We start from the raw sequence: 12,741 nt of genomic DNA on the forward strand, positions 1-12,741 counted from the left end.
AATATTGTAAAAAAGAAAGAAAGAAAAAAATTAGCCACAGTGCCATTGAGTGCCTGTAGTCCCAGCTACTCAGGAGGCTGAGGCAAGAGAATTAAACCCAGGAGGTAGAGGATGCAGTGAGCTGAGATCGCATCATTGCACTCCAGACTGGGTGACAAAGTGAGACTCCGTTTGAAAAAAAAAATCATCTTAGGCCGGGCACGGTGGCAAACACCTATAATCCCAGCACTTTGGGAGGCTGAGGCGGGTGGATCACGAGGTCAAGAGATCGAGACCATCCTGGTCATCATGGTGAAACCCCCTCTCTACTAAAAATACAAAAAATTGCCTGGGCACGTGCGTGCCTGCACTCCCAGCTACTCAGGAGGCTGAGGTGGGAGGACTGCTTGAGCCCAGGAGTTTGAGGCCTGCAGTGAGCCGTGATTGCACAAATGCACTCCAGCCTGGGTGACAGAGTGAGACCAGTCTTTCAAAAACCAAACTAATCCCAGAACTTTGGGAGGCCAAGGTGGGTGGACCATGAGGTCAAGAGATGGAGACCATCCAGGTCAACATGGTGAAACCCCATCTCTACTAATAATACAAAAAAATTAGTTATGCATACTGGTACATTCCTGTAGTCCCAGCTACTCGGGAGGCTGAGGCGGGAGAATTGCTTGAACCCAGGAGGCGGAGGTTGTGGTGAGCCGAGATCGCGCCATTGCACTCCAGCCTGGGTAACAGGAGCGAAACTCCGTCTCAAAAAAAAAAAAAATTAGCTGGGCATGGTGGTGCACGCCTGTAGTCCCAGATGGTTGGGAGGATGAGGTGGGAGGATCGCCTGAGCCCAGGAGTTCTGGGCTGTGTAGTGCGCTATTCCAATAGGGTGTCCGCATTAAGTTCAGCATCAATATGGTGACTTCCTGAAAGCGGGGGACCACCAGGTTGTTTAAGGAGGGTTGAACCGGCCCAGGTCGGACTCGAAGCAGGTCAAAATTCCACTGCTGATCAGTAGTGGAATCATGCCTGTGAATAAGCATTGCACTCCAACCTGGGCAACATAGACAGACCCCCTCTGTTTTTTTTTTTTTTGAGGCAAAGTTTTCCTTTTGTTGCCCAGGCTGGAGTGCAATGGCACGATCTTGGCTCACTGCCATGTCTGCCTCCCAGATTCAAGCAATTCTCCTGCCTCAACCTCCTGAGTAGCTGGGATTACAGGCATGTGCCAGCATGCCCTGGCTAATTTTTTATTTTTAGTAGAGACAGGGTTTCTCCATCTTGGTCAGGCTGGTCTCAAACTCCAGACCTCATGTGATCTGCCCGCCTTGGCCTCCAAAGTGCTTGGATTACAGGCGTGAGCCACCACGCCTGGCCCAGATAACTAATTTTTAAGACCTTTGTCCTATTCACGAGATTGTCTCTGGCCAGGTGTGGTGACTCACGCCCAGACAGCACTTTGGGAGGCCAAGGCGGGTGGATCACTGGAGGTCAGGAGTTCAAGACCAGCCTGGCCAACATGGTGAAACTCTATCTCTACTAAAAATACAAAAAGTATATGGGCATGGTGGTACACCGCTGTAGTCCCAACTCCTCAGGAGGCTAAGGCAGGAGAATTGCTTGGATCCTGGAGGTGGCAGTTGCAGTGAGCTGAGAAAAGACAGAGCATGATGGCTCATGTTTGTCATGCCAGCACTTTGGGAGGATGAGGTGGGTGAGTCAGAAGGTCAGGAGTTCAAGGCCGACCCGGCCAACATGGTGAAACCCTGTCTCTACTAAAAATACAAAAAAACTAGGCTGGGTGGGGTGGCTTACACCTGTAGTCCCAGATGCTTGGGAGGTTGAGGTGAGAGAATTGCTTGAACCTGGGAGGCCCAGGTTGTGGTGAGCTGAGACCATGCTGTAAGCTGAGACCATGCCGTTGCAATCCAGCCTGGGTGACACAGTGAAATTCTGTCTTTAAAAAAAAAATTGCCAGGCACGTAGTCCCAGCTGCTTGGGAGGCTGAGGTGGGAGGATCGCCTTAGACCAAGAGTTCTGGGCTGTGTAGTGCGCTATTCCGATCGGGTGTCTGCACTAAGTTTGGCATCAATATGGTGGCCTCCTGAAAGCGGGGGACCACCTGGTTGTCTAAGGAGGGTTGAACCGGCCCTGGTTGGACATGAAGCAGGCCAAAATTCCACTGCTGATCAGCAGTGGGATCGTGCCTGTGAATAAGCATTGCACTCCAACCTGGGCAATATAGCCAGACCGTCCTGGTTTTTTTTTTTTTTTTTTGAGGCAAAGTTTTGCTCTTGTTGCCCAGGCTGGAGTGCAATGGCTTGATCTTGGCTCACTGCCATGTCTGTCTCCCAGACTCAAGCAATTCTCCTGCCTCAACCTCCTGAGTAGCTGGGATTACAGGCATGTGCCATCACGCCCAGCTAATTTGTGTATTTTTAGTAGAGACGTGGTTTCTGCATGTTGGTCAGGCTGGTTTGGAATTCCTGACCCGGCCAGGCAAGGTGGCTCACACCTGTAATCCCAGCACTTTGGGAAGCTGAGGTGGCAGATCACAAGTTCAGGAGTTTGAGACCAGCCTGGACAACATGGTAAAACCCTGTCTTTACTAAGAATACAAACATTAGCCGCGCATTGTGGCGGGTGCCTGTAATCCCAGCTACTCGGGAAGCTGAGGCAGGAGAATTGCTTGAGCCTGGGAGGCGGAGACTACAGTGACCCCAGATCTGTAATCTCCTCCTCGGGTTCAAGTGGTTCTCCTGCCTCAGCCCCTCCAGTAGCTGAGATTACAGGCGGGCGCCACCACGCCCGGTTAATTTTTGTATTTTAGTAGAGATGTGGTTTCAGCATGATGGCCAGGTGGCTGGGATTTCCCCCGCCTCGCCCCAGATCCCCGGGAGAGGCCAGTACGGCCCTCCCATTGGTGGCACAGAGACAGATGCAATGAGGGTCCCTCTCCCTGGGAAGGGGCTGGCTGGGTCCAGTCCACAGGGCCCCTCCGGGTGCTGACCTAGGTGGAGTTGAGGTGCGGCAGCACTGGACTCCAGGGCCCCTGCCTGCCTCCTGGGGAGCCGGGTGACCCAGACAGCCCTGGTGAGGCCACAGGTGTCTGGGCCCTAGGAGGCCCCCAGGCTCCCACAGGACGGATGCGAACAGGGAGGCTGGGGAGGCCCTGCTGCCCTCGGGACTGTCCCTCCAGCCCCCAGCTTTCCATGGTTTTAAGGGCCCCCTCTGCAGAGGGACAAGGGAGCCTGGCCTGCATCTTGAGGCGCCGCACTTGAGGGACCCTAGAGCTCCGGCCAGGCCACTTCCTTTGCGGATTGCGAAGCTGAGGTCCAGTGGAGGGCAGGGGCAGGTCCTGGAAGCTCCCGAGGCAGAGAGAGCTGATCTCAGGGCTGGGGTCACAGGGCTCCACTCCTGTGATCTCTAGGGCCCCAGAGCCGGGAGGAGAGACTGTGTGCCTTTCGTCCACCTCTGGGGCTGGGCAGAGGCTCAGCCTGTGCGGCAAGGCGAAGCTGCTTCTGTGCAGTCCGAGCTGCGGCCCCTTTAAGTGAAGGTGGTGCTTCAGCCAATCGCTAGGGACGCTGCCGGCGTGAAGCAAGCAGACGCCGTGGCGGTGTTGTCGGAGAGAGCGAAAGCGGCGGCCAGAGGTGGCGGCGCGGTCCCATGGAGCAGAAGAGGAGTCGTGTCCCAGGGAGCAGAAGCTGCGGCGTCCAGAAGTGGTGGTGCGGTCCCAGCGAGCTTCGGAGAAGCCGTGGTGGCTTCCACGTAATGGGGGAGCAGGAGGCAGGTCTCCGCGGTAAGTGGCGGGGCATGAACCCCACCGGGAACCCTCTGGGCCTCCCTGCTCCTTCCCCGCCGCTCGCTTTTGGGCCCTGACTCCTTGTGGGCATCTGAGCCCCAGTAGTCTGCGTGGTGGCAGTTGTGGGGTCCTGGCCGCCCCAGTGTCCGCATCCTGGCCGGGAATGGTGTGCCACCCGCGTCCAGCATATAGGAGGGCCTGGCCCAGAGGCCGCGGTGAAGCGCGGGACCTGGGACCCTCCGAGCCCCACGGGCCTCTGAACTGAGGTCCAGGGTTATTTTTATGTCTCAGGACCTTTAGAAAGAGACCTCGCTAGAGCACAGTAGAGCAGGGGACGTCTGTAGTGTCAGTTCTTTGAGGAGTCTCCAGGTATTTAGCTGTTTTCCGTGGTGTGTATTCTGACTTTTCGTTTCCATCTACAGTGTATGAGTAGATGGAAAACTCATACACTGTAGATGGAAACTTTTCTCGAAAACCATACCCGCGTTTCTTTCCTTTTTTTTCTTTGGAGACAATCTTGCTCTGTCCAGGCTGGAGTGCAGTGGTGCCATCTGGCCTCACTGCAACCTGCACTCCCGGGTTCAGGTGATTCTCATGCCACAGACTCCCAAGTAACTGGGATTACAGGCATGTGCCATCATGCCCAGCTAATTTTTGTATTTTTAGTAGAGACGTGGTTTCTGCATGTTGGTCAGGCTGGTTTGGAACTCCTGACCTGGCCAGGCAAGGTGGCTCACACCTGTAATCCCAGCACTTTGGGATGCTGAGGTGGCAGATCACAAGTTCAGGAGTTTGAGACCAGCCTGGACAACATGGTAAAACCCTGTCTTTACTAAGAATACAAACGTTAGCCGCGCATTGTGGCGGGTGCCTGTAATCCCAGCTACTCGGGAAGCTGAGGCAGGAGAATTGCTTGAGCCTGGGAGGCGGAGACTACAGTGACCCCAGATCTGTAACCTCCTCCTCGGGTTCAAGTGGTTCTCCTGCCTCAGCCCCTCCAGTAGTAGAGATTACAGGCGGGTGCCACCACGCCCGGTTAATTTTTGTATTTTTAGTAGAGATGTGGTTTCAGCATGATGGCCAGATGGCTGGGATTTCCCCCGGCTTGCCCCAGATTCCCAGGAGAGGCCAGCTGAGGCAAGAGAATTGCTTGAGCCTGGGAGCCGGAGACTGCAGTGACCCCAGATCTGCAACCTTCTCCTTGGGTTCAAGTAGTTCTCCTGCCTCAGCCCTTCCAGTAGTTGAGATTACAGGCGGGTGCCACCACGCCTGGTTAATTTTTGTATCAGTAGTAAAGACAGGGTTTCTCTGTATTGATCAGGCTGGTCTCAAACTTTTGACCTCAGGTGATTTGCTGCCTCAGACTCCCAAAGTTCTGGGATTACTTTTTTTTTTTTCTTCCTATTCTACTCTGTTTTATTTTTTTATTTTTTATTTTTAATTTTTGATTGCATTTTAGGTTTTGGGGTACATGTGCAGAACATGCAAGACAGTTGCAAAAGTACACACATGGCAGTGTGTTTTGCTTCCTTTCTCCCCTTCACCCACATTTGGCATTGCTCCCCAGGCTATCCCTTCCCAGCTCCCCCCCCCCACCCCACTGGCCCTCCCCTGTTCCCCCCAATAGACCCCAGTGTTTAGTACTCCTCTCCTTGTGTCCATGTGTTCTCATTTTTCATCACCCGCCTATGAGTGAGAATATGCGGTATTTCATTTTCTGTTCTTGTGTCAGTTTGCCGAGAATGATGTTCTCCAGATTCATCCATGTCCCTACAAACAACACAAACTCATCATTTCTGATTGCTGCATAATATTCCATGGTGTATATGTGCCACATTTTCCCAGTCCAGTCTGTCATCAATGGGCATTTGGGTTGGTTCCAGGTCTTTGCTATTGTAAACAGTGCTGCAATGAACATTTGTGTGCATGTGTCCTTATAGTAGAACAATTTAGTCCTTTGGATATATACCCAGTAATGGGATTGCTGGGTCAAATGGAATTTCTGTTTCTAAGGCCTTGAGGAATCGCCATACTGTCTTCCACAATGGTTGAACTAATTTACACTCCCACCAACAGTGTAAAAGTGTTCCTATTTCTCCACATCCTCTCCAGCATCTGTTGTCTCCAGATTTTTTAATGATCGCCATTCTAACTGGCATGAGATGGTATCTCAATGTGGTTTTGATTTGCATCTCTCTGATGACCAGTGATGATGAGCATTTTTTCATATGATTGTTGGCCTCATATATGTCTTCTTTTGTAAAGTGTCTGTTCATATCCTTTGCCCACTTTTGAATGGGCTTGTTTGTTTTTTTCCTGTAAATCTGTTTGAGTTCTTTGTAAATTCTGGATATCAGCCCTTTGTCAGATGGGTAAACTGCAAAAATTTTTTCCCATTCTGTTGGTTGCCGATTCTCTAGTGACTGTTTCTTTTGCCGTGCAGAAGGTGTGGAGTTTCATTAGGTCCCCTTTGTCTATTTTGGCTTTTGTTTCCAATGCTTTTGGTGTTTTGTTCATGAAGTCCTTGCCTACTCCTATGTAGTTCTGGGATTACTGGTGTGAGCCACCGAGCCTGGCCTCTCCTATTTTTTAAAAAATTTTCTAGGAACGTTCAGTAAGTGTGAGTTTATCTGTGTGGTTTTTAATTAAACCACACACAGTTAGTTAACTTTGTTGGATAGTTAATTTTGAGGACCTTCTATCTGTGGTTCGGTTTTATGTCGCAGAATTGCCTGTTCAGGTCCTTTGTGAAATATTAGATTGTTTTGTTACTTTGTAGTGTTTTTTGTGTACAACTTAGATGACAACACATGAATTACATGATTACCTGAAAGTTTTGCCTAATATACAGGGTGCTTTTTTTATTTGGAAAGTAGTTTCTTTGCCATGCAGAAACTTTTCTGGTTGATGTAGTCCATGTTTATTTTCGCCTTTTATGCATGTAATTTTGGTCATCCATATAAGGAAATAGGTATCAGTTATAAAGCATTTTATTGTCAATGAGGTTTTTCTTCCACGGTGTTTCTTTTTCTCTTTTCAAAGGTGAGCAGAGATTCAAGTGACCCAGAATATATGCTCAACCTGTGTTTTAGTTAAAAACATTTTGTGGTTTATGGTCTTTTGTTCTGGTGTTCAGGGGATTGTGTGTGTGTTTGTTTTTTTTGGGGGATTTGGGGGTGCAGGGGTTGATTTTCATATATCATGTAAAATCAGGGTCCTGTTTCTCTCTTCTGCATCCAGATAACATTTTTCTCAAAGGCATTCGTTGAGCCTTCCACATTGTGGTGGTCTTTATCAAAGTGAGTTGACTATGTCCATGTTTGCATTGATCTTGTTTTGTTCTCCCTGTTTTTGTCCACAGTTCTAGGTATTGTTTTTATCCAAGTACTATCTATCTGCAGCATAACTGCAGCTTGGCAGTATGATTTAATATCGAAGATTGTGGGTCCTCACTTTGATTGTATTTCTCAGGATTCTGTTAGATATGAAGTGTTTTTATGGTTCCCTGTGATTTTTAGCAATATGTATTTATTTCTGTTAACTTTTTTTCGCAACATAAAGGTGCATAATTAGGGGTACATTTTCACACATATAGATTGAGTAATGATCAAATCAGGGTACTTAGGATCTCTATTCCCTCATAAGGTATTATTTTTGTGTGGAGAGAACACTCAAAATTCTCCTTTCTTCTTTGGAAAAATATAGTATTGTTAACTCCAGTCATCAGGCTGAGGAGGAGAACACTCAGATTGATTCCTTTAAGGTTAAGATAACTATGCTTCCATAACCAATTCCTACTCCCCCTCTATCTCCCAGACCCTGGTAACCAATATTGTGCTTTCTACCTCTTTAAGATAGACATCTTAAGATTCAGTGTTTGTCTTTCTTGGCCCAGCTCATATTTAACATGTTTTCTAGGTTCATCTCGGTTGCTCCGCATGACACTGTTTCATCATTTTGGTGGCTGAAGAATATTCCCTAGTGTATGCATACGAGAGTTTCTTGATCCCTCTGTGGATGGACAGGTAAGTAGAATGTATACCCAGTAGGGGGAATGCTAGATGGTATGGCATTTTTCTTTTCTATTCTTTGCAGGACCCCCAACTGTGATTTATAGTGTTAATACTTAATTTACGTTTCCACAAAGTTCCCCTTTGTGGAAATTCATACTAGAAGTTGTCTGTTTAAATATTTTAATCTGTTTATAATATTCATTGTAGTTGGGAGTGAGATAAGATCTGAGTGTGGTTTTGATCTTCATTTTTCTCATGCGTGGTAATGGTAACCACATTTTTGCAAATGTTGCATCAGTTTCTTGTCTGCACAAATATCTCTTCAGGTTATTTGGTTTGGTTATTTTTCTGCATTTTTTTTTGCAAGCTGGTAGTGTTACTGGCTTGTACCTTTAAAAAAAAATAACTTCTTATTCAACTGAATGTTTGCCCAATCTTTTCTTACAATTTTTAGCATGCTTTTTCAATTTGTTCATTGTTTGTTAGGCACAAACTCTTCAGTTTGACATAGCCCCGAATGTGTATGGTTTCTTGGTTAGCTGTGCTGTTGGTTACTAATGAAGAAAAAACAAAATCACTACCAAAGCAGTCCATTATCCAGGAGCCACTAAGCGGGGCTATTTATTCATTGATTTATTGATCTATCTATTAATCGATTTATTTAGAGGCAAACTTGCATTTATTTATTTACTGATGTACTTACGGAGAAGCAGGTCGCATTTAATTATGTATTTTGAGGCAGACTTGGATTTATGTGTTTATCTACCTATCTATTTAAAGACAGGCTTACATTTACTTATTTATCCATTTAGACACAGGCTGACATTTATTTATGTACTTATGTATTTGTGTGCAGGCTTGCATTTATTCATTTTGTTAACTATGTAATGATTTAGAGGCTGACTTGTGTTTCTTGATTGATTGATTGGATCATTGATTCATTGATTTTAGATGAATTCTAGCTGTCTCACCAGGCAGGATTGCAACCTCCCCCTCTTTGGTTCAAGTGATTCTTCTGTCTCAGCCTCCCTTGTAGCTGGGACCCCAGGAGTGTGCCACCATGCCTGGCTAATGTTTTTGTATTTTTAGTAGAGACTGGGTTTCTCCATGTTGGCCAGGGTGGTCTCGATCTCTTGAGCTCGTGTTCCACCTGTCTTGGCCCTCCAAAGTGCTAGGATTACTGGACTGAGCCATGTCGCCCAGCCTTTATTTATTTATTTACATAATTACTGATATATTTACTTAGAGGCAGGAAGCCTGGATTGCATTTATATATTTATATTTTTACTTATTTATTTAATTATTTTCATCTTAGTATTTTTAAAAATAGAGACAGGGATTCTTTCACCATCTTGGCCAGTCTGGTCTCGATGTCCTGATCTCAGGTGATATGGCCAGCTCAGGCTCCCAATGGGTGGGGGATTAAAAACATTAGCCACCAAAGTGGGGCTGCTTATTTATTGATTTATTTAGAGACAGACTTGCATTTATTTATTTACTTATTTATTTGCTGATGTACTTTTGGAGAAGCAGGTCGAATTCACTTTATTTATTTGGAGGCAGACTTCTATTTATGTATTTATCTAGCTATCTAATTATTTAGAGGCAGGCTCACATTTACTCATTTGTTTTATTGAGACCCAGGCTCATGACATTTTTTTAATACTTATGTATATGTGTGCAGGCTTGCATTTATCAGTTTTCTTAACTGTCTGTATAATGATTTAGAGGCAGTCTTGCATTTATTTATTTATTTATTTGCTTATTTATTTTAGAGGGAGTCTTGCTCTGTCACCAGGCTGGAGTGCACTGGCCCATTTTTGGCTTCCTGCAACCTCCGCTTCCTGGATTCAAGCAATTCTTCCTCCTATGCCTCTGGAGGATCTGGGACCACAGGTGAGTGCCATTGAGCCTCACTAATATTTTTGTATTTTTAGAAGAGATGGCGTTTCACCATGTCGGCCAGGATGGTCTTTGTCTCTTGACCTCGTGATCTGCTGGTTTTGGCCTCCCAAGGCACTGGGATTGCAGGCTTTAGCCATGGCCCCCAGCCTGCCTTTGTTTATTTATTTACTTAACTACTTATTTATTTACTTAGTAGTAAGCAGACCATCCTGCATTCATTTATTTTTTTAAGTCTATATTTATTTGTTTATTTATTTTCATCTTATTATTTTTTTAAATAGAGACAGGGTTTTTTTCCACCATCTTGGCCAGGCTGGTCTCGATGTCATGATCTTGAGTGATATACTGGGCTCAGGCTCCAAATGGGTGGGGAATTAAAAGCATGAGCTACTAAGTGAGGTTATTTATTTATTGATTTATTTATGTATCTATTAATCAATGTATTTAGAGGCAAACCTGCATTCATTCATTGATTTACTGACATACTTACGGAAAAACAGGTTGCATTTAATTATATATATTGAGGCAACCTTGGATTTATGTATATCTATCTACCAATCTAATTATTTAGAGGCAGGCTTACATTTACTTATTTATTCATTTAGACACAGGCTGACAATTATCTACTTATGTATTTGTGTGGAGGCTTGCATTTATACATTTTCTTAACTATCTAATGATTTAGAGGCTGGCTTGCATTTCTTGATTGACTGATTGATTGATTGATTCATTGATTTTAGATGGATTCTTGTTATCTCACCAGGCTGGAGTGCAGTGGCGCAGTCTTGGCCCACTGTAACCTCCCCCTCTTTAGTTCAAGTGATTCTTCCACCTCAGCCTCCCTTGTAGCTGGGACCCCAGGAGCATGCCACCATGCCTGGCTAATATTTTTGTATTTTTAGTAGAGACCAGGTTTCTCCATGTTGGCCAGGATGGTCGATCTGTTGAGCTCATGTTCCACCTGTCTTTGCCTCCCAAAGTGCTGGGATTACAGGACTGAGCCATCTCCTCCAGCCATTATTTATTTACATAATTACTGATTTATTTACTTACAGGCAGGAAGCCCGGCTTGCATTTATTTATTTATATTTTTACTTATTTATTTAATTATTTTCATCTTAGTATGTTTTTAAATAGAGACAGGGATTCTTTCACCATCTTGGCCAGGCTGGTCTTGATGTCCTGATCTCAGGTGATATAGCTGGCTCAGGCTTGCAGTGGGTAGGGGCTTAAAAGCATGAGCCACCAAGTGGAGCTGCTTATTTGTTGATTTATTTATCTGTCTATTAGTTGATTTATTTAGAGGTGGACTTGCATTTATTTATTTGCTGACATTTATGGAGAAGGAGGTCGAATTTACTTATTTATTTATTTATATATTTGGAGACGGGCTTGGATTTATGTATTTATCTATCTAGGTATCTAATTATTTATTGGCAGACTCACATTTACTCGTTTATTTTATTTAGACCCAGGCTCATAACATTATTTTTATACTTATGTATTTGTGTGCAGGCTTGCTTTTATTCATTTTCTTAACTGTGTTTCTCCTGCCTCAGCCTCCTAAGTAGCTGGGATTACAGGCTCCTGCCATGATCCCTAGCTAATTTTTTGTATTTTTAGTACAGATGGGGTTTCACCATGTTGTCCAGGCTGGTCTGAAAGTCGTGACCTGAGGTGATCCACCCGTCTCGGCCTCCCAAAGTGCTAGGATTACAGGCATGAGCCAGGCAGCTTTCTACATTTTAAAATTATACTATTTACCCGTAGCACCAAGATTTTGGCTCAATATAGTCTCAAAATACCATTGCCCAGTGAAAGAAAACAAGCCTTCCTGGGAAAGTGCTGATTCCAGGTCTAGGCCAGAAATGTGTAGGGAGCCTGGAACATATTGTCACTCTGGATAGCAAAGAATCCATCAAAGATTATTAGGATGATTTCAACATGTCTGAAGGGCCAATCTGAAGGGACTCCTTCTAACCAAAGATAGGACATTTTGTACATTAATAAGGATAATAGTTGCAGTGAATTGAGATATATCAGATATGTTTGAATATCTGCATTCATAATGATCCTTTTGAAAAAATAAAAGTGGGCTGGCACAGTTCCTCATGCCTGTAATTTCAACACTCTGGGAGGCTGAGTTAGGAGGATCACTTCGTCCAGGAGTTCAAGACCAGCCTGTGCAACATAGGGAGACTTTGTCTCATCAAAATATTTTAAAATTACTCAGGTATGAGGGTCCGTGTCTTTGGTTTCAGCTACTTAGGAAGCTGAGATGGGAGGGTCACCTGAGCCTAGAAGTTTGAGGCTATAGTGGCATGACTGCTTCTCTGCATACCAGCCTGGGCAACAGAGCTAGACCCTCCTTGTCTAAATAAATTAATTAATAGAAGTGGTCACCATTGAAGGATATAAATGAAACAGCCCATCATTTAAAAAATGGTAAACAGAAGAAATCAAGCCTTGAACTGGTGTTTTCTATATAAGTTGTAGAAGTGAGTAACACAGTTTATAAGAAGCAGCATCTCTTTTTTGTATTTGCTTCATTTTTTTCTTCATGCAAGGCCCTTCTTCGGGTAGCAGTATCTCTTTCTGGAAGTATGGCAGCTCATAAACGAAGAAGGAATGATACAACAATACCTTCATTGTTCAATCCACAATTGATCAATGGCCATTAACATCACCAATTAAAAAAAAAGATGTCCAGAAAGTACACACCTCCTTCCAGAAGAAACTAGCACAGTCTTTGCCCTGACCCTCAAGTCCAACCTGAATCTCACCAAGTCTTGAGATCAAACTACTAATTTATCAAAACCAGAACAAAGTGAAGAGCAAGTTCACCAACATCACAAGATACAATTAGCAAAATTCACAGTATGAGAAACAGCATAATAAGAACACACTTAGCGTAATCCAAACTATGGGGAAATGGCCTGATTTATTCTATAAATGGACTGCAAGGGACAGCACAGAGATCAAAGTGGGAAGTTGTTAGGATAAAAAAAACCCTAAGAGGTGAATCAAACAATCCCAAGGAGAGAC

The 12,741-nt window shown here is 44.8% G+C and overlaps 1 protein-coding gene across 7 annotated transcripts in view; it reads left to right on the plus strand.

The window, feature by feature from the left end:
* Positions 1–3,586: 3,586 nt before the first annotated feature.
* The window catches only part of LOC128932397 (uncharacterized), a 34,681-nt gene continuing 25,526 nt past the window's right edge, over positions 3,587–12,741 (plus strand). For 6 of the 7 annotated variants that reach the window (XM_078328031.1, XM_054257732.2, XM_054257731.2 and 3 more), the window contains exons 1-3: positions 3,587–3,775; positions 7,697–7,803; positions 9,567–9,687. The gene's annotated coding sequence lies outside the window, so the exon portion shown is untranslated. The remainder of the gene's footprint in view (positions 3,776–7,696; positions 7,804–9,566; positions 9,688–12,741) is intronic. The other variant, XM_078328032.1, reaches the window with a different exon arrangement.

This window comes from Callithrix jacchus, chromosome 6 (assembly GCF_049354715.1).
Source record: "Callithrix jacchus isolate 240 chromosome 6, calJac240_pri, whole genome shotgun sequence".
Lineage (NCBI taxonomy): Eukaryota > Metazoa > Chordata > Mammalia > Primates > Cebidae > Callithrix > Callithrix jacchus.